The 14,471-nt window shown below is 39.7% G+C and overlaps 1 protein-coding gene across 40 annotated transcripts in view; it reads right to left on the minus strand.

Annotated features, from left to right (window-relative positions):
- The window catches only part of EPB41L2 (erythrocyte membrane protein band 4.1 like 2), a 238,808-nt gene that overhangs the window by 198,581 nt on the left and 25,756 nt on the right, over positions 1 to 14,471 (minus strand). For 9 of the 40 annotated variants that reach the window (XR_010599641.1, XM_065588617.1, XM_065588632.1 and 6 more), the window contains exon 2: positions 11,783 to 11,924. The exons of the other annotated variants lie outside the window; for them this stretch is intronic. The gene's annotated coding sequence lies outside the window, so the exon portion shown is untranslated. The remainder of the gene's footprint in view (positions 1 to 11,782; positions 11,925 to 14,471) is intronic. 40 annotated transcript variants of the gene reach the window in all.

Genomic DNA, 14,471 nt, shown 5'->3' on the forward strand with positions numbered 1-14,471 from the left:
TGCCACAATGAATGCCAGTATGGCCCTTATGTTACCTTACAAAGTAGAACCTATAGTATCTGAAATCTCACATGACAGGCATGACCTTGGTATCTCCCATAGATACAAAAACATAACTGTTTTTGCCAGTGTAGACGATTCCTCATAAAAAGTCTGTATCCCAGGAAAACTGGAGATCTTGAAGATATATTTTATGAGTTTTGTCAATTCAAATGTCAAATCACAACTAACGTTTGGGATCACATACAGGTCTAGACTAGAAAATGATGTAAAGTACACCGTAATTACAATCCTTCCCAAAATTCAAAAGGACTCTGGGTCCTCAAATATAAATGAATTCTGGATAATATTCTTTAGCTACCTATTCCAAATGGGGGGGTGGGGAGAGAAGAGAGCGCGAGAGAGAGAGAGACAGACTTAGGATGAGAGAGAAATGGTCCTCAAAATATCTCTCCTCCATATATTGCTTAATGTTCTTAATGATTCCCTAGACACCTCTGAAGCAAACCCTTGGTAAATATTGTTTGGATAACCTTAGCTACCTTTTTATTGCTCCACATATACCACAGTGGAAATTAGCTATAAAGTCAGGTAGAACATAAAACAAGACAAACTGGGTTTACTAGTGATAAATAGTATGTGCACAACTATTAATGCAAATATATAAGAGCAGTGTCCAGGACACACTTGTCTTCAATGGCTAAAGAATTCTCCCCCCGTCCCCTCCAAAAAAAACAATGAGGAAAGTGCCTTTGGGAAGGTATAGCTTCAAATAGACTATGGCTGGGTTGTGCCCCAATCTGGGGAGTTTATTTACTTTCTAATTATGATAAATTATTTTACTTTGTCACAATATTGACTCTTGGGAAAAGAACCTGCTGACAGACTTTTCTGCAGTCATTCCCAGCAGCTCAGACAACAGTGTTTTGTTTTTTAAAATGGGTATTTAAAATTAACATAAAACTGTTCATTATAAAGTCACAGTAGAGTTACTGCTGAGGCAACTGAATGAGAATAAATAAGTATTTTACATTTTCTGCTAAAATTAGATTCACTATGAAGTATGTATTTTATTAAAACTATCTGGGTGTGCCTCAGGATGTCGTCTTCTTTAGTTAAGCTTAGAATTACTGTAAAAATAGTCTGGAAAGCATTCCCTTCTCTCTAGTATTGCCACTCCCTTTATAGCGACACTCAATCCTAACTTAGTGGAACTCATTTCATTAATTATCTGCATTCTACACAGCCTCAAGCTAGTCAATACATGCTGCCAAAAACTCTTGTTTAACACCTACACTCTTCAGACTCAATGTAACAGCCTCCCACTGCTCTTGGAAGCTATTGTTCACCTGCACTTTTCAGCCAGAAACTCAGTCTTAAGAATCTATTAAACAAGACCTCATGGTTGTAACTAAGGACAACCACCTCGGAGAAAATTTCCAGGACTAAATATAGAGATATACTTATCTCAGAGCTGGAAGGGACCCTGAAAGGCCATCAAGTCCAGCCCCCTGCCTTCACTAGCAGGACCACATACTGATTTTGCCCCAGATCCTTAAGTGGTTCCCTCAAGGATTGAGCTCACAACCCTAGGTTTAGCAGGCGAATTCTCAAACCACTGAGCCATCCCTCCCCCCAGGGTTACCATATACAGTATTCTCTTGTCTTTCTTCATACAAGATTAAAAGGAAGGCTTGCACAAGAGAGCTGTCAGTTCCCCACTCTAGTATACATTTTTGCAATTAGGAAGACTCCTTTATAAGAAAGTCTAGGGAAAAGTTCAGGCTGATGGGCTAAAGGAGAAGAGCAGAGAGTGTTAACATTTTCTTAAAACTTGGAGGCCATGTGAGTAACAGAACAGATTTCAGTTGAAGGAATCACCCAGTCTTTGGAATTTGCTAGCCTTAACAGTCCAGAACCTGAGCATAGTATCTTTCAGGATACAGTGCACTTGCATTCTTGTTTTGAATTTTCTCTAATTAAAGCACCTAGATGCTATAGCTATCTGCACTAGAAATTAGTGAAATAACTTTTAAATACCATTAAACCTGTTCTCTAGCAGTACTGCATACAGAGTCACCTGCCATAATATTAAATCCAGTTTATTTCTAACTTTTCTGGAATCTTGTTCAACTTCATTGGAAAACTCCTATAATCACATCATCAGGGAGCCTGGCAGAAAACAATGCACCAAGGTTATTCCTAGCTTTTTCACCAGAAATTGAAAATTCTTTTTTACAGTGGGATTGGTTCCTTAATCTTTTGGATCATTGAAGAAATTTCTCTAAGGGAAAGAAGAACTCCACAGTTCCCAGGATACTACTTTGTACCACAGAAACCTGTATGAGCCCCAAACCTTTTGAAGAAAGTGGGTATTTTGCCTTCAGTAGCTAACTAGGCTTCCTTCATCACTTCTTCTAACTTGGGTTGAAAGAGAAGACCACCACCTTCTTGATATCTTTGAGCTTTTAACTGGGGGTCAGTTACTTCTCCCCTTGTGCCCCTTGCCTTCATTTAGAAGTTTCAAAAGCCCTAATCAAGGCATTCAGTTTATCCATGTTGAAGTGCTTGTGGGATTTAGGACTCTCCAGCAGGAGGAAGATTTCCATTAAGTTCTATGGGGATTTGCCCTTTTGCCTTTTCTTCTGCTCATTCTGCCCGCATTACCTTTAAAATCCTCTGAGGCAGAGGATGGGGAATTCACCATCAGCATCTCATGTCTTAACAGGACGTACTTTTTATTTGTTAAGTCTTTTCAGTCCAAGTAGATAATAAAGGATCTCCAGCAAGTTGCGTTTCTTTTCCATGTCATGCTGTACTCCATTCTAATCTACCGAGATGCAGAAGACTAGAATGTTTCCACTATAAAGATTACAAGGTCTCCACTAAGTGGGAGAAGTTTTACATTAACTGGCCCATCTTCCTGTCCTCAGCTGACAGAATGGATTGAATCTGGATTAATGAATTTCTGCTTATCAGTTCTACCACTATTCTATATGAATCACTTAAATCTGCAGATGGCCTGTCATCAAGAAATCTTTAGGGAAGTTCTTTGTGTGTTGCAAAAGCAGCTATTTAAAAAGGAAGGCTGAAGTCCAGACATGGAGGCCTGGATGCACAGAGCGACTTAGGCATCACAACACTTAACTTTGTGGGAGGGGGGGTTGGAACCTCAGGAAGTCACTGAAACACCAACAACGGGATCCAAAAAGCCTGAGTTAGGCACCTACACTCTCTATACAATGAATAGGGAGACAAGCAACTCTGAGCAGGATTCAGAAAAGCCAGCATGCTAAACTGTGAGCTACCCAAGGTAGTCAAAAAGAGGTGCATGTCCTAAACCATGCCAGGCTGCAAGGAGGTGCCCGTATTTGTTTACAATCCACAGCCTGGAATCCCCCTCCTGAAGTAAGGCAGTTTAGCAGTCTACAAAACCACCTCCCTTATAACCTTTAATCCAGTGGGTGCCTCCAGTTCAATTTTCCCCTCTGTGCAAATCACTTCTCAGGCAGAGTGGAGAATGCAAAACACAAAAGAGATCTGCTTCTTTGTGACTGCAGATAGCAAGCCTGAATCCTAGTGAGGATTGCCTGTATGTAGTTTGCAGCCTATGCTTCAAGGACCAGGATGCATGTACATTTTGTAAATAAAGAATATGAAGAAAATACCCGACTCTGCTTCACCAATTTCTATTCCAAACAGGAAACATACCTGCAAGGCCCCAAACATCTGCCTGTTACGCTTGACAGTAATTTACAGAATCTATCCACTTATACAACTCATGTTAGACCGCAGGGTTACAAAACCCGTATGTGGCTATTGAGGTACATCAGTACATATTAAAGCCATTTTCTCTTTAAGATTTTGCAATACCCTTTAAATGTAGATCTTATGGTTCTGAACAGAACACTTCACTGTTCATTGTTAGCATAAGAATTCCTTCACGTATTTAGAAACTGCCATATGTCAATTAACTGGTTAGCCTACTGTACAGATAGGTTTATTATTATTAAAGAACCATTTTAAGGCAATTAAGCAAGCTAATTCAAAGCATTTTGGAATCTTTAAAATACCATACTCTTCATCTTACTATGTGGTGTTATTTGAGCTTTAAAAACAAACAAATAAAAACAACATTTTAAAAACAAAAAAGCAGCTTCTCTCAAACTGTCACCAACAGGGGTATTTAGGAACCCTTCCTGAAAGAGCTTACAAAAAATACATTACAACCTGAGTCATTAGGTAAAGAGACTTCAATGATGACATTTTTAATAAGTTGAAAGACAACTGAAAATATCAACATATACCAATGACAGAAGTTTACACTCCCATTGGAATATTGCAAATAGATTCTCAACTGACTATTGGCTAGAAGGTAAACACCTCCTGCCTGTTCTCCACCCATTACCTCAAGGCCACAGAGACGAAACATTTGGCAAATAAAGAAGCTCCAACAATGAATGCAGCTATTTAGTAGTGATTAACAGTGCCTGAATCTGCCAAGTGTCATGGCCAAAGGGCTGGTATGGTTCTGAATGTGGAATTACATCAGCAGCAAAGGAAGGGTCAGATATTTTAGATACTAAATGCAAACAAATTAAAACTAGAATCTTGCTAAAAAAACAAGCATTATAAATCTTATTGAAAAGATTACACAGTAAATGTCAGACTACTTAATTTTCACTATGACATCAGGCTGATTAAACCTGCCTTTAACTGATACAGCAACATGTTTTTCCATATTACATGCACAATTCTCATTTAAAGTCATTTGCAAGGATATAGTGGTTTGCCAACTTTTCAGTGCAATGCACTAAATATGCATTTCACTGCATTTTTAAAATTAAACAAGTAATGGTTGAATGGCAAGGAAATAATGTGAACACTTTTGTTGTTGCTATTAACAGAAATCTAATATAAGTGATTATCTTACTACCTAGCCCATCCAGATCACAGTAACTAGTTTTATTAAAGTCATCCATGATTACAAAAAGAGACTGGACAGTCACTAGTGAAATTACACCAGGTCTCAGGAATAAAACCCAGGACCTTTGCTTCCAATAATTTGAGGTAAAGGAGAATCTTTATGAGCTGTTGTATTGTGGCTTACCTTTGCAAGCCAGCCCCTGGAGGGTTGTTGCATATACTTTGATGGATCCAATATTCTACGCAGAATATACACAGACAAATGTATCACTAGTTAGTATATTACAACTTAGAGAACAGAATGCCTTTTCTTTAAAGAGCGCATTACAACAGCGCCTGCCCCATCAAAAAACCACCACAAAGTTATCAGCAGACTACTGACATTGTTCACAACGCCTTGTTGCTAGGAAGTCTGAGATTTTACTAAACCTATAGTGGTGGAACAGAACTGTGAGGGAATAACTATTCTAAACTCAACAGAAAAATCTCTATTTTCAAACTTAAGAGATGCAAAATCTTTTCATTCTTTCAAGACACCAAATACCTTACATATCTGTTAAATGTTATCATTTGGGGACTCTTTAGGCTCTCTTCTTCAGACTGCTTGAACAACTGAACTCTTTTCTGTTGGCACAACTTCATTTCTATTCTGAGGTGTAACATAATTTGTCCTGTTAGTCCACTTTTTTGGAAGACAAAAAGTATGTTTTATACACAAATCAAGGCCATTCCTCTTTTCTTGCTGCAAACTGAAAGACCCACATTTGAGACCAGATTCCAGACCCCATATTCCAGACTAATGGAGATCCGATTACTTTTTCAGAGGAAATAGAGCCAACAATTCATTATCAGCAAGCCCTCTAGCCAATTAACTAAAACTGAAATTGGTGACATTAGCTTGAAAGACTAGAAAACAATACCAGGCTGCAAAGCTAACAGGAGAAAGGAGAAGACAAAGAAATACACAGAAGGTCCCACTTCATTTCAGGTGGAATCTTCAATTTCTTTAGCATTGTAGTAACAAAAACTTCCTGGATTTCAGCTGTGAAATGAAAGTGGGAGACAAGACCCATCTTCAGACAAATTGACTGGTTTTATTAATGAACTTTTTAAGGATTGCCATGTATCAGTGTACTAAATTAAAAAACTCCATCCAGAACCACCTCCTTAAAATGATCCGAAGATGCTGTTCAAAACCCAAGAGTCTACATAATTATTTAACATTTGAAATCAGCAGATCTGCTTCCTCAAAGTCTGCATCACAAAACAAAAAAGTTTAATTAACAGGAGAGAAGGCATCTTTAATTATTCCATCAAGGATAATCTGACAGTTAAAACCAAACTATATGTAATGTTCATATTCCAGTTCTACATTCTTCATCATCCTCAAAATTAAGAAAGGTCAAAGAAAGTATCTTTGAATGTTTTTAAAATATCCTTTAATCTGTTATCCAGACATTTTAAAGTATACTTTCCATACACTAAATCATTGCTGGAAGTAGGATTTTGAAAGAAGCATTTTACACAAGTCCATTATCTAGTTCTCCCCTGTATGCATCACGAAGTCTCACTGGAAAGACATCTTGTACACAGATATATACTTCAAGTGTTTATCAGAACTGCTTAAGTTTTTCCTTAAGTTTTAAGCACAAGAGAGTTTGTTTTATCTAAACGCTCTCATTTACAGCATTTTGAATGTCAAAACCTTACTTTAGACTAGTATGACTTAGTGTGGAGATAATGATTTAAAGGAAGATTCAGAAAGACACAGGAGTTTTAGGACTGGTCTACACTGGCATTTTACAGCGCTGCAACTTTCTCACTCACAGGTGTGAAAAAACACCCCTCCCTCCCCCGAGTGCTGCAAGTTTCAGCGCTGTAATGTATAGACAGTGCACCAGCACTGGTAGCTACATCCCTCATGGAGGTGGGGGGTTTTTTTTAGAGCCATGACGACACAAGTCATTGCCTGTGTAGACAAGCCATTAGGTACCCACCTCCTATTTAAAGCCAATATGAGTTGAGCACTAACTCTCCTCAAAAAACACCCTTAAAACAGAGTCTTTGCAAGTATAGCTATGCCAGCAGAGTCTGCTAGTAAAGACACAGCCTAAAACAGAAGGAATTCTTCTGTAGGTACAGCTACACCACCTCCCAGAATGACATTAGTTAAGTTGACAAAAGCACTCTTCTGTCAGCATAGCGGCATCGACAGCAGGGGTTTTGTCAGCATAGCTATTTTGTCTAAGGGTGTGTTTTTCCCCTCCCCCTCACTTCTATCCAATATAGTTATGTTGGCAAAACTTTGCAGCATAGATTAAGACTTAGTTATCTCTTGGTACAAAGAGCACATAAGTTTTAGATGTAGAGCAGGCCCTAGAAAATGGGAAAACTTAAGTTGAGGGGTGCGTACTCTTTCATAGCAGGGATATTTGTCTGAACCCCAATTTGATCCAAGACTGAATTGGTCTCATTCCAAGACTCCTGAAGAGTGTTACATAAGTACAAGAGGTCATGTGGCCTAACAGTTATAAAAAGACATACTGAATTTCAAGGATGAATTTTCAGGTCTGAAATTAATTGGCAGATGCTGAAAAACCTCTCTTGAGGAAGAAAGGCACCTGCTGTTTTGGAGTCCAGAAAAAAGGTCCAATGAATTTGATAGTCTGACACGAAACTAGATTTGATTTCTTTAAATTGACAATTAGTCCTGGGAAAAGATTTAGGACCATCTGAACAGAGTTTGTGACTTGAGTTTCCAAAGTTCCCCGGAACAACCAGTTGTCCAGATATGGATATACATGCATGCCCCGATGACAAATATGGGCAGCAACAACCAATAGACATTTTGTGCAGACTCAGCGTGCCATGGACAGATTGAATGGGAGCACTTGCTTGTCTAGCGAGTCAAGATGAACTTCTTGAGTGCTCAATGAATCTGTATATGGAAATATACATCTTTCAAGTCAAATGTACTGAACCAGTCGATATGATCTAGAAAAGGTATGATGGAAGCGAGGGTTATCTGAAATTTGTTGCAATGAATGTGTGCACTGAGTAATCCGAGGTCAAGAATCTGTGAAAAAAGGTTAGAGACAATCAGGAAATATGGAGAATAAAATCCTCTCTCCATGAACTAGGAAGGAATTACCTCTATTACACCTCATTGTAACACTGAATCTGTTATTGCATTCTATCCATCCTCATGAGAATGGTCCTGAAAAGGGACCAGGAAGAAGGGCGGGGAAGAGGAATGGTCTGGAACTGTATGGCATAACAATCCTAAATGATCTGAACAATCCATTGGTCTGTAGTTATTCCAAACCAAGTCTCCATGAAAAAAAAAAGGGCAGGGTTGTGGGGGAGGGGAGGAAAGGTAATGGATAAGTGTGATGAGTTCCTCCTCTGGAATCTTGGTCTCTGCCTACTCTACTCAAAAGAAGGATCTCTGATGGGAAAAGTAGCCAAAAAAGTGTAAGATTGACAAGCCCATTTAGTGAAAGTTTGGGGTCTACACTACTCTCTTAAAGCTGGAGCTTAGAGGCCCAAGATTCTTAAAAGTAGGTAGCTCATGGGTCCTTTCAAGAATGTAAAGTATCATCTGTTTTGGAGCTAAACAGATTCTGACCTGCAAAAGGTTAGGTCCTGTACCAGACTCTGACCCTATTTAGGTAGGCCTGATGCGGTCAGCCAAGATTCTCTCCTTATGACAATACCCGTTTGCCCTTCATTGTCATACATGTTCCTGCATCCACTACATCAAATGCTGCTTGTAATGAGGCTTTAGCAATTAACAACCCCTCAGAGAATAAGTAAATAAAACTCTCCTCTGAACGGAGAAAAAAAGAAAGTTAATCTTGAAACTTGTTACTCTGTCCCACTGAATGTAACTATATTTGGCCAACATTGCTTGATAGTTGGAAATTCTGACCTGAAGAGAGGCAGGAGTAAATTTAACAAAACCAACCAACCAGACACACACCCGACAAGTTAGGGGTCCTCCCACCATTCCCTCACCCCCCCTTTTTTGGGGGGGGTTCTCTTTTAGTGCAGCTCTCCAAGCCTTTTAGTAATTACTCCTAATGAAAAATCCAACAATGAAGGATTCAGGGTAGTATAAAATACTTGAACCCTTTAGGAGAAACTTTATATTTCTGATCTGCTTGTTTGAAAGTCGCCAGCATAGAAGATAGTATCACCTGCAATTCCTTTGCCAGCTTAAGGCTAGCCTCATTAATGGGTATTTATTTTGGGTAGAAAGTTGTAGGATATCAAACAAACAATTTATGATTTTTCTTACATGAGTTCTAAAGGAATCTGTAATGTCTCTGCTATCCTGTTTGACAGCTCTTGAAAAGCATACTGTCATAGGCACAGAAGAAGCCACAGCCACATGAGGAGGGGATACCAACTGCCCTTCTGGGAAACAATCATTCTGAATCTCCTTTTTGTAGCCCTCGGGCAGAGGCTGTTTTGTTTCCAAGTTTGGGGATTTCTGAGGTGGCTATAGGCAAGCAATGTCTCTGTGGGTGTCTGCATCGTTAGAGGAAGGAGGGAAAATGAGGATTTGGATTGTGGCAAGGCATCCAAGTATGGTCAGGACTGGTATTCATACAGATAGGACATAGTATTCTAAGGTACTACCATCTACAGAGGTAACAGAGAATCATATGGTGAATTCTCAGCCTGAGTAGCTCTTGAAGATGATAGATTCTTGAATCTATTAGGTATTGAAGAAGGCTCCCTACTAGAGACTCATTTGAAGAAGAAAGAAAAATTCTGACAGCTGGACTACCCCAGGAGGTGCAATAACTTGCTTAGGAGTGGATAGGACCAGAGTCTCAGAAGCAGGAAGTCTCATAGTAATTTTCAATATAGGTATTCTATCATCTTGTTGTACCAGAGATTTTGATGAGAAAGAAGCAGGAGAGGTCTGCAGAATAGGGATTTGAGCTCTGTCCAGATTCCTGAGAGGATACAAATGCACTCCAGATGACAATACCAAGGAAGAAGCCAAATTCTTCTGGACGGAGATCTTTGGTACTGAATCCCCTGGTGCTGAGAAATTAGTTGAAATATGATGTTCCCACTGGTCAGCTACCATGGTCAAGGGCACTGTTCGTCAGGCACTTGAGGCTGCAAGCAACAGTACAGATGAATCACTGAGTTTCCCTACTGCTGCAGCAGCCAGCAGCAATGAAATTGACCAGGGCACTAGATGACAGAGTGCTGCAGTGAAATTGACAAGAGTTCCCAGTGAGAGGCCTGCTTCTGTGTTGATAAAGATTCCTTTAGAATCCACTTATCTGACCTCTTCTTAGCAGGTACCAGGGATACTGAATGGCAGTGGGCTGAATGTCCCGAGCATTGTTTTTCTCCCACAGGCAACAAAGGGGCTCTATCGGGATTTCAGTCTGTTGCAGCAGACTCTTATGTGATTTATGAGGTCTCTTAATATAATCTCCCTCATCTCTGGAGCACTGGAGGAATGACAGAAGTCTCCTGCACCTTCAAAGCTCTGTGTCTGAAGTCACTCTCGAGGTCTTTTCCATGAGAAACAAATTGTCTTGATTCTCTAGCCTTCCGTGTATGTTTTTTAAAAAGCTTTGCAAATCACACACTTCACTTGAAATGACTCTTCCTGAGGCAGTATAAACAGTTATGTCTGTCTTCTAGAGGGATCACTCTTCCACAGCACACATGATCCAAAGCTGGGGAGTGAGGCTGAAGCATATCACAGACAGCTGAGTGAGTTACTGACTACTTACAACCTGCTGGGTCTTTTTTTATTTTTCATGCCAACAGGCCAAAAAGAAACAAAGGTATATATGCAAAACAAAAACTACAATAATTAGTTTTAGATTAGGATAGGTTGATCTAAACTAATTAAAAGTGAAGGAGGGACTGAAAAGTTCTGACTCTCTCCCAGGACAGTCTGAAAGAACTGGCTGGCAGTTGGGGGTCACTCTGCCTCTTATGCTCCTGGTAGGGGGAAACAAGAGCCTGAGGGATGCAGGTGCAACCCCTAGCAGGTACTCCAAGAGGGGGGAAAAAAAAAAAAAGACAGTCTGATCTCTTAGGAGGAGGATTCACATGCACAGGAGCTCAAAGAACCTGTAGTTTCTCTCTACCCTTCAGAAACCCTTGCCTGCTTTAACATAAATTTACTCTCAGTCTTTGAAATAAAAGCTGCTTGGCGAGCTAAGATTGCCTTTGGAGAGTTAAGATTGTGCTAAGGAAAAGGGTGACATCCTTTTGCAGAGCAACTGCAGAAGGAAAGCTAAAAGGGACTCTTCAAATAGAAACTAATGCTTCCTCACTTAACCTACCCATAGCTCTTAACGGGCTCCCAGACAGCGCTATAGATTAAAAACCTATCTTGTTCCCACATGTTAAATCTTCTGTTTTGGTGTATTCCAATTTATACCCCACAGTCAAATAATTCCAGGGAAACTGCAGCTAAATGTGGCCTATCAGTCACTTTTTGCAGCTATTGCAACGTATACTAAAGCAGACTCCAGATTGCACAACACTAGGACAAAGTACAAGAAACCAGAAATGATGATAGGCAGTTAACTCCTGGAATCCCAAGTCTGGGCAAGTGTTACTTGACTTCAAATGTGCAGGAAATTCTTTTTACAATATATGTGTTTACCCATAGACAAGGCAGTCATTTCTAAACTGAACTGCTTGACAACACCGGGCACTCATCAACATAAGCAGCATGTTCTTGATATTTTAGCAATAGTTGCTGTGGATGTTGGGAAGGGGGAAGAGGTGATAACTTGCCATAGCTTTACAATAAAATCTGGAGTGATGTGGACATAAACCATGAGAATTTCTGCTTCTGCCTTACCAGATTACTATGTCTTCAGATGTTTAGACCTCTTTGGTATTTTTCATTTTAAAAAAGTAGTAAGTTTTTAGATCTCACAGCAGCAGCGACAACCCTTCAAAAGTAACCAATGCAGTGACATCTGCCAGAATGTGCAAACAGTCTGAAACAAGAGGGCAAACACCACTGTCATCTATTAATCTGATTGGAGCATCAATTTTAAAATTAACAGTGATGAAATCTTCAATGTCAATTTATTTATTTAATTAGATATGTTAGTGGATGAATCAGGGTAAGTGGTCAGAATGAAGCACATTAGGTTGGAAGTTACTATAGGTTATGAAATGCAAAAAAAAAAAAACCCACACCAAAGCAGACATGGGGGGGGAGGAGGGGGGAAAAGACGTAAAGAGATGCAGATTCTCATTGACTAATGCTGAATATGACAAGTAACTAACAAATAACTAAGTTACCATTATGTAAGAACTAAGCATATTCTCATCTTGAGATCTGTGCAAGCCTCCAGATATTGGAGGGCATTCCACTGTGCATTTTAGAGTATAAAGTCCTGAATTTATGACCCAAATCATGGACCATACTTACACATAGAATTCAGCCCTCTCCTCTGGAGGAGTGTCACATCTGCAGTACGGAACAAAAACCCACAGCATTTTTAGTTTCGTACATGAATTATTGTTATGTCCTTCATTCTAGGTACTTGTTATAATTACATTCCACATCTGGGCCCTGGCAGGTTGAGAGGTATGCCTGCTGCCATACCTCACAATGCTAATATTGATTCATCTGCACACAAGCTGCTTTAGAGAATGGCCCAGAACAGCCAGACACCAAAGGGGCAGGTCCTCAGTGTAAAACTATCATAGTATCCAGAGCTAAGATCTTCCCCTGCAAGTTCAGGCTAGAACTTGTCAAATGCACATTGCCTGGGACACCCTGGAGAGCATCTCTCAGCTATAACAGTGCTTGTGGCAAGTTCAGGCTACTGAGGAACTTCGGATAAACCTCAAAGCAATTCTGAAAACAGACTACAGATGTCAACCACACAACCCAGGACACTTGCTAGCATCAGTTCTTCACCAATCACAGATTAACTCAGACCCAGTCACCTTCTTTGAAAATTCCATGCTGACTTAACTTGCTTCATAGTAGAAACCTCATACAGGTACTTTACAAATTCAGTCCCAAATTAGGACAGTTTAATTTCTGTAGTCCAGAGTCATGACTTACCTACAAGATAGAAGTATTATAAGTTTTGAATATTAAGAAAGCTGAAAGTAAAATAGAACAGCCTAGTAGGCTAACTTTTCAAAAATAAAAAAAGTTGATGGCCAGTATTATTTCTGAAACAATCCATGCCAAACACTAGAGTTTCAAAGGTTAGGGTTTGGGAAGGTCCTCCCCCCCCCCCCCCCTTCTCCTTTTAAAACCAACCACACAGCTTCACGGACATGAGATGAGTGACCCAAGAAGAGCACCAAATTTCAGCCGCCAATCGATTCTCTTGCCTAATACGCTAGGAGAAAGAAAATGGAAACTCCAGTGTTATGAATAGGTGTCAAGCAATGGAAGCTGTCTCCTTACATAAAACACTGAATCAGAAAAATCAAGACAATTTTCCGTAAAATGCCACGTTTTCTAATTTTAAAAGGCTTAAGAGAAAAAGATAACTCTCTCATTTGAGAGCTAGTCTCCATAGCAGCGGAGAAGTCATCGGTCATTTATTGTTAAAAAGAGTATAGAACTTGGACATATTGAACTCTGAGCGCTAAACAACTTTTTTTCTGAAATGGAATCGATATTGAATTGCAACTAGAGAACTGTCATTGCTATATTCCTCATTGGCAAAATCATACTGTAACTTGGAGAAAAAAGAAGTACCTTGGTTTGCAACCATACATGAGGAAGACAGACTTTTGAGTCATCTAGTAAGTTGTGGTACAGATTTTAGTTGCTTAATGAAACACTCAGCAAAGTCAACTTAATACTCACAAAAGGATAAAACAAAACTAACATGCTTTTGGAATTACAGGGACACAGATAGTAAATGTGTGCAATGACAGAATTTGCATAATATCCAAGGATACTGCAGAATCTCACAAGTTACCTAATTTTGGGAAGACACTGATCAATCTTTTCTCTCCCCTTCCACTCTTTTGCAGTTCACTCTTGGTGGGACAAATTGATTTAGGAACTGTTCATTTTCAGTTAAGAACTAGTCTCTCCTCTCCAAACGGTTCGCTTTCCAAAAATTTCCACAAGTGCACCAATGCTGCCTCACATTCACGATAGTGTACTTAAGGAGTATCCTTTTGATACAAGCCTGGCAATCAGAAGAAGCTCTAGCAAAGGGTTCTTCAGTATTTACCACGATTCAACAAGTGGGTTTAGAAGTGGAATCTTCGACAAGCTTTAAATGAAAATACTATAGCTAACTGTACAAGGTTATGATCAAAGTGAAGATGAAGATAAATAATCCTGTTAGCCTAAATGGAAGGGATGTCTACACTGGCAATTGATCAACAAAACTTGTGTCTTTCAGAGGTGTTTAACCCCTGCAGACAAAAGTTTTGCTGCGACAAGCGCAGGTGTGAATAGTGCATTTGTCGGCAGCAGAGCGCTCCTGCCGACAACGCAAATGCCTCTCGATGGAGGTGGAAGTTTAACAGCAGCTTCACTGCACGACTTTTAG

Source organism: Chrysemys picta, chromosome 3 (assembly GCF_011386835.1).
Source record: "Chrysemys picta bellii isolate R12L10 chromosome 3, ASM1138683v2, whole genome shotgun sequence".
NCBI lineage: Eukaryota > Metazoa > Chordata > Testudines > Emydidae > Chrysemys > Chrysemys picta.